General features: G+C 34.0%; 1 protein-coding gene and 3 long non-coding RNA genes across 4 annotated transcripts in view; all 4 read left to right on the forward strand.

Annotated features, from left to right (window-relative positions):
* Positions 1-16,589, forward strand: part of LOC147846759 (uncharacterized) — a 1,232,122-nt gene that overhangs the window by 451,726 nt on the left and 763,807 nt on the right. The gene's annotated exons all lie outside the window — the stretch shown is intronic.
* Positions 1-16,589, forward strand: part of tusc3 (tumor suppressor candidate 3) — a 195,535-nt gene that overhangs the window by 73,624 nt on the left and 105,322 nt on the right.
* On the forward strand, positions 1,902-6,515 carry LOC147846766 (uncharacterized). Its single transcript, XR_015476484.2, has 4 exons — positions 1,902-2,849; positions 2,962-3,998; positions 4,111-5,552; positions 5,850-6,515. It is a non-coding gene; the product is annotated as an uncharacterized LOC147846766 (long non-coding RNA).
* Positions 8,284-12,073, forward strand: LOC148679744 (uncharacterized). Its single transcript, XR_015941912.1, has 3 exons — positions 8,284-8,526; positions 11,027-11,458; positions 11,497-12,073. It is a non-coding gene; the product is annotated as an uncharacterized LOC148679744 (long non-coding RNA).

Consider the following 16,589-nt stretch of genomic DNA (forward strand, 5'->3'; position numbering starts at 1 on the left):
TAATAATCTTGATGGTCCAGGATCAACATTAGTGACTTGATAATCTTGATGGTTCAGGATCAACATTAGTGAATTGATAATTTTGATGGTCCAGGATCAACAATAGTGAATTTAAAATCTAGATGGTCCAGGATCAACATTGGTGCATTTATAATCTTGATGGTCCAGGATCAACTTTAGTGAATTTGCAAACTTGATGGTCCAGGATCAACATTAGTGCATTTATAATCTTGATGGTCCAGGATCAACTTTAGTGAATTTGCAAACTTGATGGTCCAGGATCAACATTAGTGAATTTAAAATCTTGATGGTCCAGGATCAACATTAGTGAATTTCTAAACTTGATGGTCCAGGATCAACATTAGTGAATTGATCATTTTGACGGTCCAGGATCAACATTAGTGAATTTTTTAGTCTTGATGGTCCAGTATCAACATTTTTGAATTTCTAAGCTTGATGGTCCGGGATTAACATTATTGAATTGATAATCTTGATGGTCCAGGATAACATTAGTGAATCGATAATATTGATGGTCCAGGATCAACATTAGTGAATTTGCAAACTTGATGGTCCAGGATCAACATTAGTGAAATGATAATCTTGATGGTCCAGGATCAACATTAGTGAATTTTTAGTCTTAATGGTCCAGGATCAACATTAGTGAATTGATAATTTTGATGGTCGAGGATCATTATTAGTGAATTGATAATCTTGATGGTCCAGGATCAACATTAGTGAATTGATAAATTTGATGGTCCAGGATCAACAATAGTGAATTTAAAATATTGATGGTCCAGGATCAACAATGGTGAATTTGCAAACTTGATGGTCCAGGATCAACATTAGTGAATTAATAATTTTGATGGTCCAGGATCAACATTAGTGACTAGATAATCTTGATGGTCCAGGATCAACATTAGTGAATTGAAAATTTTTATGGTCTAGGATCAACAATAGTGAATTCATAATTTTGATGGTCCAGGATCAACATTAGTGAATTGATAATCTTGATGGTCCAGGATCAACATTAGTGAATTGATAAATTTGATGGTCCAGGATCATCAATAGTGAATTTAAAAACTTCATGGTCCAGGATCAACATTAGTGAATTTAAAATCTTGATGGTCCAGGATCAACATTAGTGAATTGATAGTTTTGATGGTCTAGGATCAACATTAGTGAATTAATAATCTTGATGGTCCAAGATCAACAATAGTGAATTTAAAATATTGATGGTCCAGGATCAACAATAGTGAATTTGCAAACTTGATGGTCCAGGATCAACATTAGTGAATTAATAATTTTGATGGTCCAGGATCAACTTTAGTGACTTGATAATCTTGATGGTCCAGGATCAACATTAATGAATTGAAAATTTTGACGGTGTAGGATCAACAATAGTGAATTTATAATTTTGATGGTCGAGGATCAACATTAGTGAATTGATAAATTTGATGGTCCAGGATCAACAATAGTGAATTTAAAAACTTGATGGTCCAGGATCAACATTAGTGAATTAATAATCTTGATGGTCCAGGATCAACATTAGTGAATTGATAATTTTGATGGTCCAGGATCAACAATAGTGAATTTAAAATCTTGATGGTCCAGGATCAACATTGGTGAACTTATAATCTTGATGGTCCAGCATCAACTTTAGTGAATTTGCAAACTTGATGGTCCAGGATCAACATGAGTGAATTTAAAATCTTGATGGTCCAGGATCAACATTAGTGAATTTCTAAGCTTGATGGTCCAGGATCAACATTAGTGAATTGATGATTTTGATGGTCCAGGATCAACATTAGTAAATTTTTTAGTCTTGATGGTCCAGGATCAACATTAGTGAATTTGCTAACTTGATGGTACAGGATCAACATTAGTGATTTTTTTTTTGTCTTGATGGTCCAGGATCAACAATAGTGAATTGACACACTTGATGGTCCAGGATCAACATTAATGAAATTTTAGTCTTGATGGTCCAGGATCAACATTAGTGAATTTCTAAGCTTGATGGTCCAGGATTAACAATATTGAATTGATAATCTTGATGGTCCAGGATCAACATTAGTGAATTTGCAAACTTGATGGTCCAGGATCAACATTAGTGAAATGATAATCTTGATGGTCCAGGATCAACATTATTAAAATGATAATCTTGATGGTCCAGATTCAACATTAGTGTACTTGCAAACTTGATGGTCCAGGATCAACATTAGTGAATTTCTAAGCTTGATGGTCCAGGATCAACATTAGTGAATTTATAATCTTGATGGTCCAGGATCAACATTAGTGAATTTCTAAGCTTGATGGTCCAGGATCAACATTAGTGAATTTTAAATCTTGATGGTCCAGGATCAACATTAGTGAATTTAAAATCTTGATGGTCCAGCATCAACATTAGTGAATATTTTAGTCTTGATGGTCCAGGATCAACATTAGTGAATATTTTAGTCTTGATGGTCCAGGATCAACATTAGTGAATTTCTAAGCTTGATGGTCCAGGATCAACATTAGTGAATTGATAAACTTGATGGTCCAGGATTAACATTAGTGAATTTTTAGTCTTGATGGTCCAGGATCAGCATTAGTGAATTTCTAAGCTTGATGGTCCAGGATCAACATTAGTAAATTGATAATCTTGATGGTTCAGGATCAACATTAGTGAATTAATAATCTTGATGGTCCAGGATCAACAATAGTGAATTTAAAATATTAATGGTCCAGGATCAACATTAGTGAATTTGCAAACTTGATGGTCTAGGATCAACTTTAGTGAATTTCCAAGCTTGATGGTTCAGAATCAACATTAGTGAAATGATAATCTTTATGGTTCAGGATCAACATAAGTGAATTAATAATCTTGATGGTCCAGGATCAACATTAGTGTATTTAAAATCTTGATGGTCCAGGATCAACATTAGTGAATTGATAATCTTGATGGTCCAGGATCAACATTAGAGAATTAATAATCTTATTGGTCCAGGATCAACAATAGTGAATTTAAAATCTTGATGTCCAGGATCCACATTAGTGAATTTCTAAGCTTGATGGTCCAGAATAAACATTAGTGAATTTAAAATCTTGATGTTCCAGGATCAACATTAGTGAATTAAAAATCTTGATGGTCCAGGATCAACATTTGTAAATTTGCAAACTTGATGGTCCAGGATCAACATTAGTGAATTTGCAAACTTGATGGTCCAGGATCAACATTAGTGAATTTAAAATCTTTATGGTCCAGGATCAACATTCGTGAATTTTTTAGTCTTGATGGTCCAGGATCAACATTAGTGAATTGATCATTTTGATGGTCCAGGATCATCATTAGTGAATTTTTTAGTCTTGATGGTCCAGGATCAACATTAGTGAGTTTAAAATCTTGATGGTCCAGGATCAACATTAGTGAATTTATAATCTTCATGGTCCAGGATCAACATTAGTGAATTTAAAATCTTGATGGTCTAGTATCAACATTAGTGAATTTAAAATCTTGATGGTCCAGGATCATCATAAGTGAATTTTCAAACTTGACGGGTCAGGATCAGCATTAGTGAATTTAAAATCTTGATGGTCCAGGATCAGCATTAGTGAATTAATAATCTTGATGGTCCAGGATCAATATTAGTGAATTGATAAACTTGATGGTCCAGGATCAACATTAGTGAAATGATAAGCTTGATGGTCCAGGATCAACATAAGTGAATTTGCAAACTTGATGGTCCAGGATCAACATTAGTGAATTTAAAATCTTGATGGTCCAGGATCAACATTAGTGAATAAGCAAACTTTATGGTGCAGGATCAACATTCGTGAATTTTTTAGTCTTGATGGTCCAGGATCAACATTAGTGAGTTTAAAATCTTGATGGTCCAGGATCAACATTAGTGAATTTATAATCTTGATGGTCCAGGATCAACATTAGTGAATTTGCAAACTTGATGGTTCAGTATCAACATTAGTGAATTTCTAAGCTTAATGGTCCAGGATCAACATTAGTGAATTGATAATTTTGATGGTCCAGGTTCAACATTAGTGAAATTATAAATGTGAATGTCCAGGATCAACATTAGTAAATTTATAATCTTGATAGTCCAGGATCAACATTAGTGAATTTCTAAGCTTAATCTTCCAGGATCATTATTAGTGAATTTAAAATCTTGATGGTCTAGTATCAACATTAGTGAATTTAAAATCTTGATGGTCCAGGATCATCATAAGTGAATTTTCAAACTTGACGGGTCAGGATCAGCATTAGTGAATTTAAAATCTTGATGGTCCAGGATCAACATTAGTTATTTTGCAAACTAGATGGTTCAGGATCAACTTTATTGAATTTAAAATCTTGATGGTCCAGGATCAACATTAGTGAATTTCAAATTTTGATGGTCCAGGATCAACATCTGTGAATTTAAAATCTTCATAGTCCAGGATTAACAATTGTGAATTTATAATATTGATTGTCCAGGATCAACATTAGTGAATTATTTTCTTGATGGTCCAGGATCAATATTAGTGAATTGATAATCTTGATGGTCCAGGATCAACATTAGTGAATTTATAATATTGATGGTCCAGGATCAACATTAGTGAATTTATAATCTTGATGGTCCAGGATCAACATTAGTGAATTTAAAATCTTGATGTTCCAGGATCAACATTAGTGAATTAAAAATCTTGATGGTCCAGGATCAACATTAGTGAATTTGCAAACTTGATGGTCCAGGATCAACATTAGTGAATTCAAAATCTTGATGGTCCAGGATCAACATTGGTGAATTTCAAATGTTGATGGTCCAGGATCAAGATTAGTGAATTTAAAATCTTGATGGTCCAGGATCAACTTTAGTGAATTTCAAATGTTGATGGTCCAGGATCAACATTTGTGAATTTAAAATCTTAATGGTCCAGGATTAACAATTGTGAATTTATAATCTTGATTGTCCAGGATCAAAATTAGTGAACTAATAATCTTGATGGTCCAGGATCAATATTAGTGAATTGATAAACTTGATGGTCCAGGATCAACATTAGTGAATTGATAGTTTTGATGGTCCAGGATCAACATTAGTGAATTAATAATCTTGATGGTCCAGGATCAACATTAGTGACTTGATAATCTTGATGGTCCAGGATCAACATTAGTGAATTGATAATTTTGATGGTCCAGGATCAACAATAGTGAATTTAAAATCTTGTTGGTCCAGGATCAACATTGGTAAATTTATTATCTTGATGGTCAAGGATCAACATTAGTGAATTTGCAAACTTGATGGTCCAGGATCAACATTAGTGAATTTAAAATCTTGATTGTCCAGGATTAACATTAGTGAATTTCTAAGCTTAATGGTCCAGGATTAACATGAGAGAAATGATAATCTTGATGGTCCAGGATCTACATTAGTGAATTTTTAAGCTTAATGGTCCAGGATCAACATTAGTGATTTTTTTATTCTTGATGGTCCAGGATCAACATTAGTGAATTTTTAGTCTTGATAGTCCATTATCAACATTAGTCAATTGATCTTTTTGATGGTCCAGCATCAACATTAGTGAATTTCTAAGCTTGATGGTCCAGGATCAACATTAGTGAATTGATAATTTTGATGGTCCAGGATCAACAATAGTGAATTTAAAATCTTGATGGTCCAGCATCAACATCAGTGAATTTGCACACTTGATGGTCCAGGATCAACATTAGTAATTTTATAATCTTGATGGTCCAGGATCATCATTAGTGAATTAGCAAACTTGATGGTTCAGGATCAACATTAAAGAATTTCTAAGCTTAATCGTCCAGGATTAACATTGGAGAATAGATAATCTTGATGGTCCAGGATCAACATTAGTGAATTTCTAAGCTTGATGGTCCAGGATCAACATTAGTGAATTGATCATTTTGATGGTCCAGGATCAACATTAGTGAATTTTTTAGTCTTGATGGTCCAGGATCAACATTAGTAAATTTGCTAACTTGATAGTCAAGGATCAACATAAGTGATTTTGCTAACTTGATGGTCCAGGATCAACATTAATGAATTTCTAATCTTGATGGTCCAGGATCAACAATAGTGAATTGACACACTTGATGGTCCAGGATCAACATTAGTGAAATTTTAGTCTTGATGGTCCAGGATCAACATTAGTGAATTTCTAAGCTTGATGGTCCAGGATCAACATTAGTGAATTTCTAATCTTGATGGTCCAGGATCAACATTAGTGAATTTCTAAGTTTGATGGTCCAGGATCAACATTAGTGAGTTTATAATCTTGATGGTCCAGGATCAACATTAGTGAATTTCTAAGCTTAATGGTCCAGGATCAACAGTAGTGAAATGATAATCTTGATGGTCCAGGATCAACATTAGTGAATTTCTAAGCTTGATGGTCCAGGATCAACATTAGTGAATTTGCAAACTTGATGGTCCAGGATCAACATTAGTGAATTTAAAATCTTGATGGTCCAGGATCAACATTGGTGAATTTCAAATGTTGATGGTCCAGGATCAACATTAGTGAATTTAAAATCTTCATGGTCTAGTATCAACATTAGTGAATTTAAAATCTTGATGGTCCAGGATCAACATTAGTGAATTTAAAATCTTGATGGTCCAGGATCAACATTAGTGATTTTGCAAACTAGATGGTTCAGGATCAACATTAGTGAATTTAACATCTTGATGGTCCAGGATCAACTTTAGTGAATTTCAAATGTTGATGGTCCAGGATCAACATTTGTGAATTTAAAATCTTCATGGTCCAGGATTAACAATTGTGAATTTATAATATTGATTGTCCAGGATCAACATTAGTGAACTAATAATCTTGATGGTCCAGGATCAATATTAGTGAATAGATAAACTTGATGGTCCAGGATCAACATTAGTGAATTTAAAATCTTGATGGTCCAGGATCAACATTAGTGAATTTATAATCTTGATGGTCCAGGATCAACATTTGTGAATTTAAAATCTTGATGGTCCAGGATCAACATTAGTGAATTTATAATCTTGATGGTCCAGGATCAACATAAGTGAATTGATCATTTTGATGGTCCAGGATCAACAATAGTGAATTTAAAATATTGATGGTCCAGGATCAACACTAGTGAATTTGCAAACTTGATGGTCCAGGATCAACATTAGTGAATTGATAGTTTTGATGGTCCAGGATCAACATTAGTGAATTAATAATCTTGATGGTCCAGGATCAACATTAGTGACTTGATAATCTTGATGGTCCAGGATCAACATTAGTGAATTGATAATTTTGATGGTCCAGGATCAACAATAGTGAATTTAAAATCTTGTTGGTCCAGGATCAACATTGGTGAATTTATAATCTTGATGGTCAAGGATCAACATTAGTGAATTTGCAAACTTTATGGTCCAGGATTAACATTAGTGCATTTCTAAGCTTGATGGTCCGGGATCAACATTAGTAAATTTATAATCTTGATGGTCCAGGATCAACATTAGTGTATTTAAAATCTTTATGGTCCAGGATCATCATTAGTGAATTTGCAAACTTGATGGTCCAGGATCAACATAAGTGAATTGATCATTTTGATGGTCCAGGATCAACATTAGTGAATTTTTAGTCTTGATAGTCCATTATCAACATTAGTCAATTGATCTTTTTGATGGTCCAGCATCAACATTAGTGAATTTCTAAGCTTGATGGTCCAGGATCAACATTAGTGAATTGATAATTTTGATGGTCCAGGATCAACAATAGTGAATTTAAAATCTTGATGGTCCAGCATCAACATCAGTGAATTTGCACACTTGATGGTCCAGGATCAACATTAGTGCATTTCTAAGCTTGATGGTCCAGGATCAACATTAGTAATTTTATAATCTTGATGGTCCAGGATCATCATTAGTGAATTAGCAAACTTGATGGTTCAGGATCAACATTAAATAATTTCTAAGCTTAATCGTCCAGGATTAACATTGGAGAATAGATAATCTTGATGGTTCAGGATCAACATTAGTGAATTTCTAAGCTTGATGGTCCAGGATCAACATTAGTGAATTGATCATTTTGATGGTCCAGGATCAACATTAGTGAATTTTTTAGTCTTGATGGTCCAGGATCAACATTAGTAAATTTGCTAACTTGATAGTCAAGGATCAACATAAGTGATTTTGCTAACTTGATGGTCCAGGATCAACATTAATGAATTTCTAAGCTTGATGGTCCAGGATCAACATTAGTGAATTGATAATTTTGATGGTCCAGGATCAACATTAGTGATTTTATTTTTTTTATTATTGTTTTGATGGTCCAGGATCAACATTAGTGAAATTTTAGTCTTGATGGTCCATGATCAACATTAGTGAATTTCTAAGCTTGATGGTCCAGGATCAACATTAGTGAATTTCTAATCTTGATGGTCCAGGATCAACATTAGTGAATTTCTAAGTTTGATGGTCCAGGATCAACATTAGTGAATTTATAATCTTGATGGTCCAGGATCAACATTAGTGAATTTCTAAGCTTGATGGTCCAGGATAAACATTAGTGAATTTGCAAACTTGATGGTCCAGGATCAACATTAGTGAATTTAAAATATTGATGGTCCAGGATCAACATTGGTGAATTTCAAATGTTGATGGTCCAGGATCAACATTAGTGAATTAGCAAACATTATGGTGCAGGATCAACATTCATGAATTTTTTAGTCTTGATGGTCCAGGATCAACATTAGTGAATTGATCATTTTGATGGTCCAGGATCAACATTTGTGAATTTAAAATCTTGATGGTCCAGGATCAACATTAGTGAATTTAAAATCTTGATGGTCTAGTATCAACATTAGTGAATTTAAAATCTTGATGGTCCAGGATCAACATTAGTGATTTTGCAAACTAGATGGTTCAGGATCAACATTAGTGAATTTAACATCTTCATGGTCCAGGATTAACAATTGTGAATTTATAATATTGATTGTCCAGGATCAACATTAGTGAACTAATAATCTTGATGGTCCAGGATCAATATTAGTGAATAGATAAACTTGATGGTTCAGGATCAACATTAGTGAATTTAAAATCTTGATAGTCCTGGATCAACATTAGTGAATTTATAATCTTGATGGTCCAGGATCAACATTTGTGAATTTAAAATCTTGATGGTCCAGGATCAACATTAGTGAATTTATAATCTTGATGGTCCAGGATCAACATTATTGAATTTGTAATCTTGATGGTCCAGGATCAACATAAGTGAATTGATCATTTTGATGGTCCAGGATCAACAATAGTGAATTTAAAATATTGATGGTCCAGGATCAACACTAGTGAATTTGCAAACTTGATGGTCCAGGATCAACATTAGTGAATTGATAGTTTTGATGGTCCAGGATCAACATTAGTGAATTAATAATCTTGATGGTCCAGGATCAACATTAGTGACTTGATAATCTTGTTGGTCCAGGATCAACATTGGTGAATTTCTAATCTTGATGGTCAAGGATCAACATTAGTGAATTTGCAAACTTTATGGTCCAGGATTAACATTAGTGCATTTCTAAGCTTGATGGTCCAGGATCAACATTAGTAAATTTATAATCTTGATGGTCCAGGATCAACATTAGTGTATTTAAAATCTTTATGGTCCAGGATCATCATTAGTGAATTTGCAAACTTGATGGTCCAGGATCAACATAAGTGAATTGATCATTTTGATGGTCCAGGATCAACATTGGTGAATTTGCAAACTTGATGGTTCAGGATCAACATTAAAGAATTTCTAAGCTTAATGGTCCAGGATCAACAATAGTGAATTGACAAACTTGATGGTCCAGGATCAACATTAGTGAATTTAAAATCTTGATTGTCCAGGATTAACATTAGTGAATTTCTAAGCTTAATGGTCCAGGATTAACATTAGTGATTTTTTTATTCTTGATGGTCCAGGATCAACATTAGTGAATTTTTAAGCTTAATGGTCCAGGATCAACATTAGTGATTTTTTTTTTATTCTTGATGGTCCAGAATCAACATTAGTGAATTTTTAGTCTTGATAGTCCATTATCAACATTAGTCAATTGATCTTTTTGATGGTCCAGCATCAACATTAGTGAATATTTTAGTCTTTATGGTCCAGGATCAACATTAGATAATTTCTAAGCTTGATGGTCCAGGATCAACATTAGTGAATTGATAATTTTGATGGTCCAGGATCAACAATAGTAAATTTAAAATCTTGATGGTCCAGCATCAACATCAGTGAATTTGCACACTTGATGGTCCAGGATCAACATTAGTGCATTTCTAAGCTTGATGGTCCAGGATCAACATTAGTAATTTTATAATCTTGATGGTCCAGAATCAACATTAGTGTATTTAAAATCTTGATGGTCCAGGATCATCATTAGTGAATTAGCAAACTTGATGGTCCAGGATCAACATTCGTGAATTTGCAAACTTGATGGTTCAGGATCAACATTAAAGAATTTCTAAGCTTAATCGTCCAGGATTAACATTGGAGAATAGATAATCTTGATGGTCCAGGATCAACATTAGTGAATTTCTAAGCTTGATGGTCCAGGATCAACATTAGTGAATTGATCATTTTGATGGTCCAGGATCAACATTGGTGAATTTTTTAGTCTTGATTGTCCAGGATCAACATTAGTAAATTTGCTAACTTGATGGTCAAGGATCAACATTAGTGATTTTGTTAACTTGATGGTCCAGGATCAACATTAGTGAATTTATTTTTTTTATTTTTGTCTTGATGGTCCAGGATCAACAATAGTGAATTGACACACGTGATGGTCCAGGATCAACATTAGTGAATTTCTAAGCTTGATGGTCCAGGATCAACATTAGTGAATTTCTAATCTTGATGGTCCAGGATCAACATTAGTGAATTTCTAAGTTTGATGGTCCAGGATCAACATTAGTAAATTTATAATCTTGATGGTCCAGGATCAACATTAGTGAATTTCTAAGCTTAATGGTCCAGGATCAACAGTAGTGAAATGATAATCTTGATGGTCCAGGATCAACATTAGTAAAATGATAATCTTGATGGTCCAGGACCAACATTAGTGAATTTCTAAGCTTGATGGTCCAGGATCAACATTAGTGAATTTGCAAACTTGATGGTCCAGGATCAACATTAGTGAATTTAAAATCTTGATGGTCCAGGATCAACATTGGTGAATTTCAAATGTTGATGGTCCAGGATCAACATTAGTGAATTAGCAAACTTTATGGTGCAGGATCAACATTCGTGAATTTTTTAGTCTTGATGGTCCAGGATCAACATTAGTGAATTGATCATTTTGATGGTCCAGGATCATCATTAGTGAATTTTTAATCTTAATGGTCCAGGATCAACATTATTGAGTTTAAAATCTTGATGGTCCAGGATCAACATTTGTGAATTTAAAATCTTGATGGTCCAGGATCAACATTAGTGAATTTAAAATCTTGATGGTCTAGTATCAACATTAGTGAATTTAAAATCTTGATGGTCCAGGATCAACATTAGTGAATTTAAAATCTTGATGGTCCAGGATCAACATTAGTGATTTTGCAAACTAGATGGTTCAGGATCAACATTAGTGAATTTAACATCTTGATGGTCCAGGATCAACTTTAGTGAATTTCAAATGTTGATGGTCCAGGATCAACATTTGTGATTTTAAAATCTTCATGGTCCAGGATTAACAATTGTGAATTTATAATATTGATTGTCCAGGATCAACATTAGTGAACTAATAATCTTGATGGTCCAGGATCAATATTAGTGAATTGATAAACTTGATGGTCCAGGATCAACATTAGTGAAATGATAAGCTTGATGGTCCAGGACCAACATTAGTGAATTTCTAAGCTTGATGGTCCAGGATCAACATTAGTGAATTTATAATCGTGATGGTCCAGGATCAACATTAGTGAATTTGTAATCTTGATGGTCCAGGATCAACATAAGTGAATTGATCATTTTTATGGTCCAGGATCAACAATAGTGAATTTAAAATATTGATGGTCCAGGATCAACAATAGTGAATTTGCAAACTTGATGGTCCAGGATCAACATTAGTGAATTGATAGTTTTGATGGTCCAGGATCAACATTAGTGACTTGATAATCTTGATGGTCCAGGATCAACATTAGTGAATTGATAATTTTGATGGTCCAGGATCAACAATAGTGAATTTAAAATCTTGTTGGTCCAGGATCAACATTGGTGAATTTATAATCTTGATGGTCCAGGATCAACATTAGTGAATTTAAAATCTTGATGGTCCAGCATCAACATTAGTGAATTTGCAAACTTTATGGTCCAGGATTAACATTAGTGCATTTCTAAGCTTGATGGTCCAGGATCAACATTAGTAAATTTATAATCTTGATGGTCCAGGATCAACATAAGTGAATTGATCATTTTGATGGTCCAGGATCAACATTGGTGAATTTGCAAACTTGATGGTTCAGGATCAACATTAAAGAATTTCTAAGCTTAATGGTCCAGGATCAACAATAGTGAATTGACAAACTTGATGGTCCAGGATCAGCATTAGTGAATTTAAAATCTTGTTTGTCCAGGATTAACATTAGTGAATTTCTAAGCTTAATGGTCCAGGATTAACATAAGAGAATTGATAATCTTGATGGTCCAGGATCAACATTAGTGAATATTTTAGTCTTTATGGTCCAGGATCAACATTAGTGAATTTCTAAGCTTGATGGTCCAGGATCAACATTAGTGAATTGATAATTTTGATGGTCCAGGATCAACAATAGTGAATTTAAAATCTTGATGGTCCAGCATCAACATCAGTGAATTTGCACACTTGATGGTCCAGGATCAACATTAGTGCATTTCTAAGCTTGATGGTCCAGGATCAACATTAGTGTATTTAAAATCTTGATGGTCCAGGATCATCATTAGTGAATTAGCAAACTTGATGGTCCAGGATCAACATTCGTGAATTTGCAAACTTGATGGTTCAGGATCAACATTAAAGAATTTCTAAGCTTAATCGTCCAGGATTAACATTGGAGAATAGATAATCTTGATGGTCCAGGATCAACATTAGTGAATTTCTAAGCTTGATGGTCCAGGATCAACATTAGTGAATTGATCATTTTGATGGTCCATTATCAACATTAGTGAATTTTTTAGTCTTTATGGTCCAGGATCAACATTAGTAAATTTGCTAACTTGATGGTCAAGGATCAACATTAGTGATTTTGCTAACTTGATGGTCCAGGATCAACATTAGTGAATTGATCATTTTGATGGTCCAGGATCAACATTAGTGATTTTATTTTATTTTTTTTGTCTTGATGGTCCAGGATCAACAATAGTGAATTGACACACTTGATGGTCCAGGATCAACATTAGTGAAATTTTAGTCTTGTTGAATGTTGATCCTGGACCATCCAGGATCAACATTTGTGAATTTCTAAGCTTGATGGTCCAGGATCAACATTAGTGAATTTCTAATCTTGATGGTCCAGGATCAACATTAGTGAATTTCTAAGTTTGATGGTCTAGGATCAACATTAGTGAATTTCTAAGCTTAATGGTCCAGGATCAACATTAGTGAATTTAAAATCTTGATGGTCCAGGATCAACATTAGTGAATATACAATCTTGATGGTCCAGGATCAACATTAGTGAATTTCTAAGCTTGATGGTCCAGGATCAACATTAGTGAATTTAAAATCTTGATGGTCCAGGATCAACATTAGTGAATTTCTAAGCTTGATGGTCCAGGATCAACATTAGTGAAATGATAATCTTGATGGTCCAGAATCAACATTAGTGTATTTGCAAACTTGATGGTCCAGGATCAACAGTAGTGAAATGATAATCTTGATGGTCCAGGATCAACATTAGTGAAATGATAATCTTGATGGTCCAGGATCAACATTAGTGAAATGATAATCTTGATGGTCCAGAATCAACATTAGTGTATTTGCAAACTCGATGGTCCAGGATCAACATTAGTGAATTTCTAAGCTTGATGGTCCAGGATCAACATTAGTGAATTTCTAATCTTGATGGTCCAGGATCAACATTAGTGAATTTCTAAGCTTGATGGTCCAGGATCAACATTAGTGAATTTTTAGTCTTGATGGTCCAGGATCAGCATTGGTGAATTTATAATCTTAATGGTCCAGGATCAACATTAGTGAATTTAAAATCTTAATGGTCCAGGATCAACATTAGTGAATTTCTAAGCTTGATGGTTCAGGATCAACATTAGTAAATTGATAATCTTGATGGTCCAGGATCAACATTAGTGAATTAATAATCGTGATGGTCCAGGATCAACATTAGTGAATCTTCAAGCTTGATGGTTCAGAATGAACATTAGTGAAATGATAATCTTGATGGTCCAGGATCAACATTAGTGAATTTTTAAGCTTGATGGTCCAGGATCAACATTAGTGAATTTCTAAGCTTGATGGTCCAGGATCAACATTAGTGAATTTATCATCTTGATGGTCCAGGATCAACATTAGTGTATTTAAAATCTTAATGGTCCAGGATCATCATTAGTGAATTTGCAAACTTGATGGTGCAGGATCAACATTAGTGAATTTTTAGTCTTAATGGTCCAGGATTACTTTAGTGAATTGATAATCTTAATGGTCCAGATTCAACATTAGTGAATTTCTAAGCTTGATGGTCCAGGATCAACATTAGTAAATTGATATTCTTGATGGTCCAGGATCAACATTAGGTAATTAATAATCTTGATGGTCCAGGATCAACATTACTGAATTTGCAAACTTGATGGTCTAGGATCAACATTAGTGAATTTCCAAGCTTGATGGTTCAGAATCAACATTAGTGAAATGATAATCTTGATGGTCCAGGATCAACATTAGTGAATTTTTAAGCTTGATGGTCCAGGATCAACATTAGTGAATTTCTAAGCTTGATGGTCCAGGATCAACATTAGTGAATTTATCATTTGATGGTCCAGGATCAACATTAGTGTATTTAAAATCTTAATGGTCCAGGATCATCATTAGTGAATTTGCAAACTTGATGGTCCAGGATCAACATTAGTGAATTTTTAGTCTTAATGGTCCAGGATTACTTTAGTGGATTTATAATCTTAATGGTCCAGGATCAACATTAGTGAATTTCTAAGCTTGATGGTCCAGGATCAACATTAGTGAATTTATAATCTTGATGGTCCAGGATCAACATTAGTGAATTTAAAATCTTGGTGGTGCAGGATCAAAATTCGTGAATTTGCAAACTTGATGGTTCAGTATCAACATTAAAGAATTTCTAAGCTTAATCGTCGAGGATTAACATTGGAGAATTGATAATCTTGATGGTCCAGGATCAACATTAGTGAATTTGCTAACTTGATGGTCCAGAATCAACATTAGTGTATTTGCACACTTGATGGTCCAGGATCAACATTAGTGAATTTCTAAGCTTGATGGTCCAGGATCAACATTAGTGAATTGATCATTTTGATGGTCCAGGATCAACATTAGTGAATTTTTTAGTCTTGATGGTCCAGGATCAACATTAGTAAATTTGCTAACTTGATAGTCAAGGATCAACATAAGTGATTTTGCTAACTTGATGGTCCAGGATCAACATTAATGAATTTCTAAGCTTGATGGTCCAGGATCAACAATAGTGAATTGACACACTTGATGGTCCAGGATCAACATTAGTGAAATTTTAGTCTTGATGGTCCAGGATCAACATTAGTGAATTTCTAAGCTTGATGGTCCAGGATCAACATTAGTGAATTTCTAATCTTGATGGTCCAGGATCAACATTAGTGAATTTCTAAGTTTGATGGTCCAGGATCAACATTAGTGAGTTTATAATCTTGATGGTCCAGGATCAACATTAGTGAATTTCTAAGCTTAATGGTCCAGGATCAACAGTAGTGAAATGATAATCTTGATGGTCCAGGATCAACATTAGTGAATTTCTAAGCTTGATGGTCCAGGATCAACATTAGTGAATTTGCAAACTTGATGGTCCAGGATCAACATTAGTGAATTTAAAATCTTGATGGTCCAGGATCAACATTGGTGAATTTCAAATGTTGATGGTCCAGGATCAACATTAGTGAATTTAAAATCTTCATGGTCTAGTATCAACATTAGTGAATTTAAAATCTTGATGGTCCAGGATCAACATTAGTGAATTTAAAATCTTGATGGTCCAGGATCAACATTAGTGATTTTGCAAACTAGATGGTTCAGGATCAACATTAGTGAATTTAACATCTTGATGGTCCAGGATCAACTTTAGTGAATTTCAAATGTTGATGGTCCAGGATCAACATTTGTGAATTTAAAATCTTCATGGTCCAGGATTAACAATTGTGAATTTATAATATTGATTGTCCAGGATCAACATTAGTGAACTAATAATCTTGATGGTCCAGGATCAATATTAGTGAATAGATAAACTTGATGGTCTAGGATCAACATTAGTGAATTTCTAAGCTTAATGGTCCAGGATCAACATTAGTGAATTTATAATCTTGATGGTCCAGGATCAACATTTGTGAATTTAAAATCTTGATGGTCCAGGATCAACATTAGTGAATTTATAATCTTGATGGT

Source organism: Danio rerio, chromosome 1, assembly GCF_052040795.2.
Source record: "Danio rerio strain M-AB ecotype USA chromosome 1, GRCz13ab, whole genome shotgun sequence".
Lineage (NCBI taxonomy): Eukaryota > Metazoa > Chordata > Actinopteri > Cypriniformes > Danionidae > Danio > Danio rerio.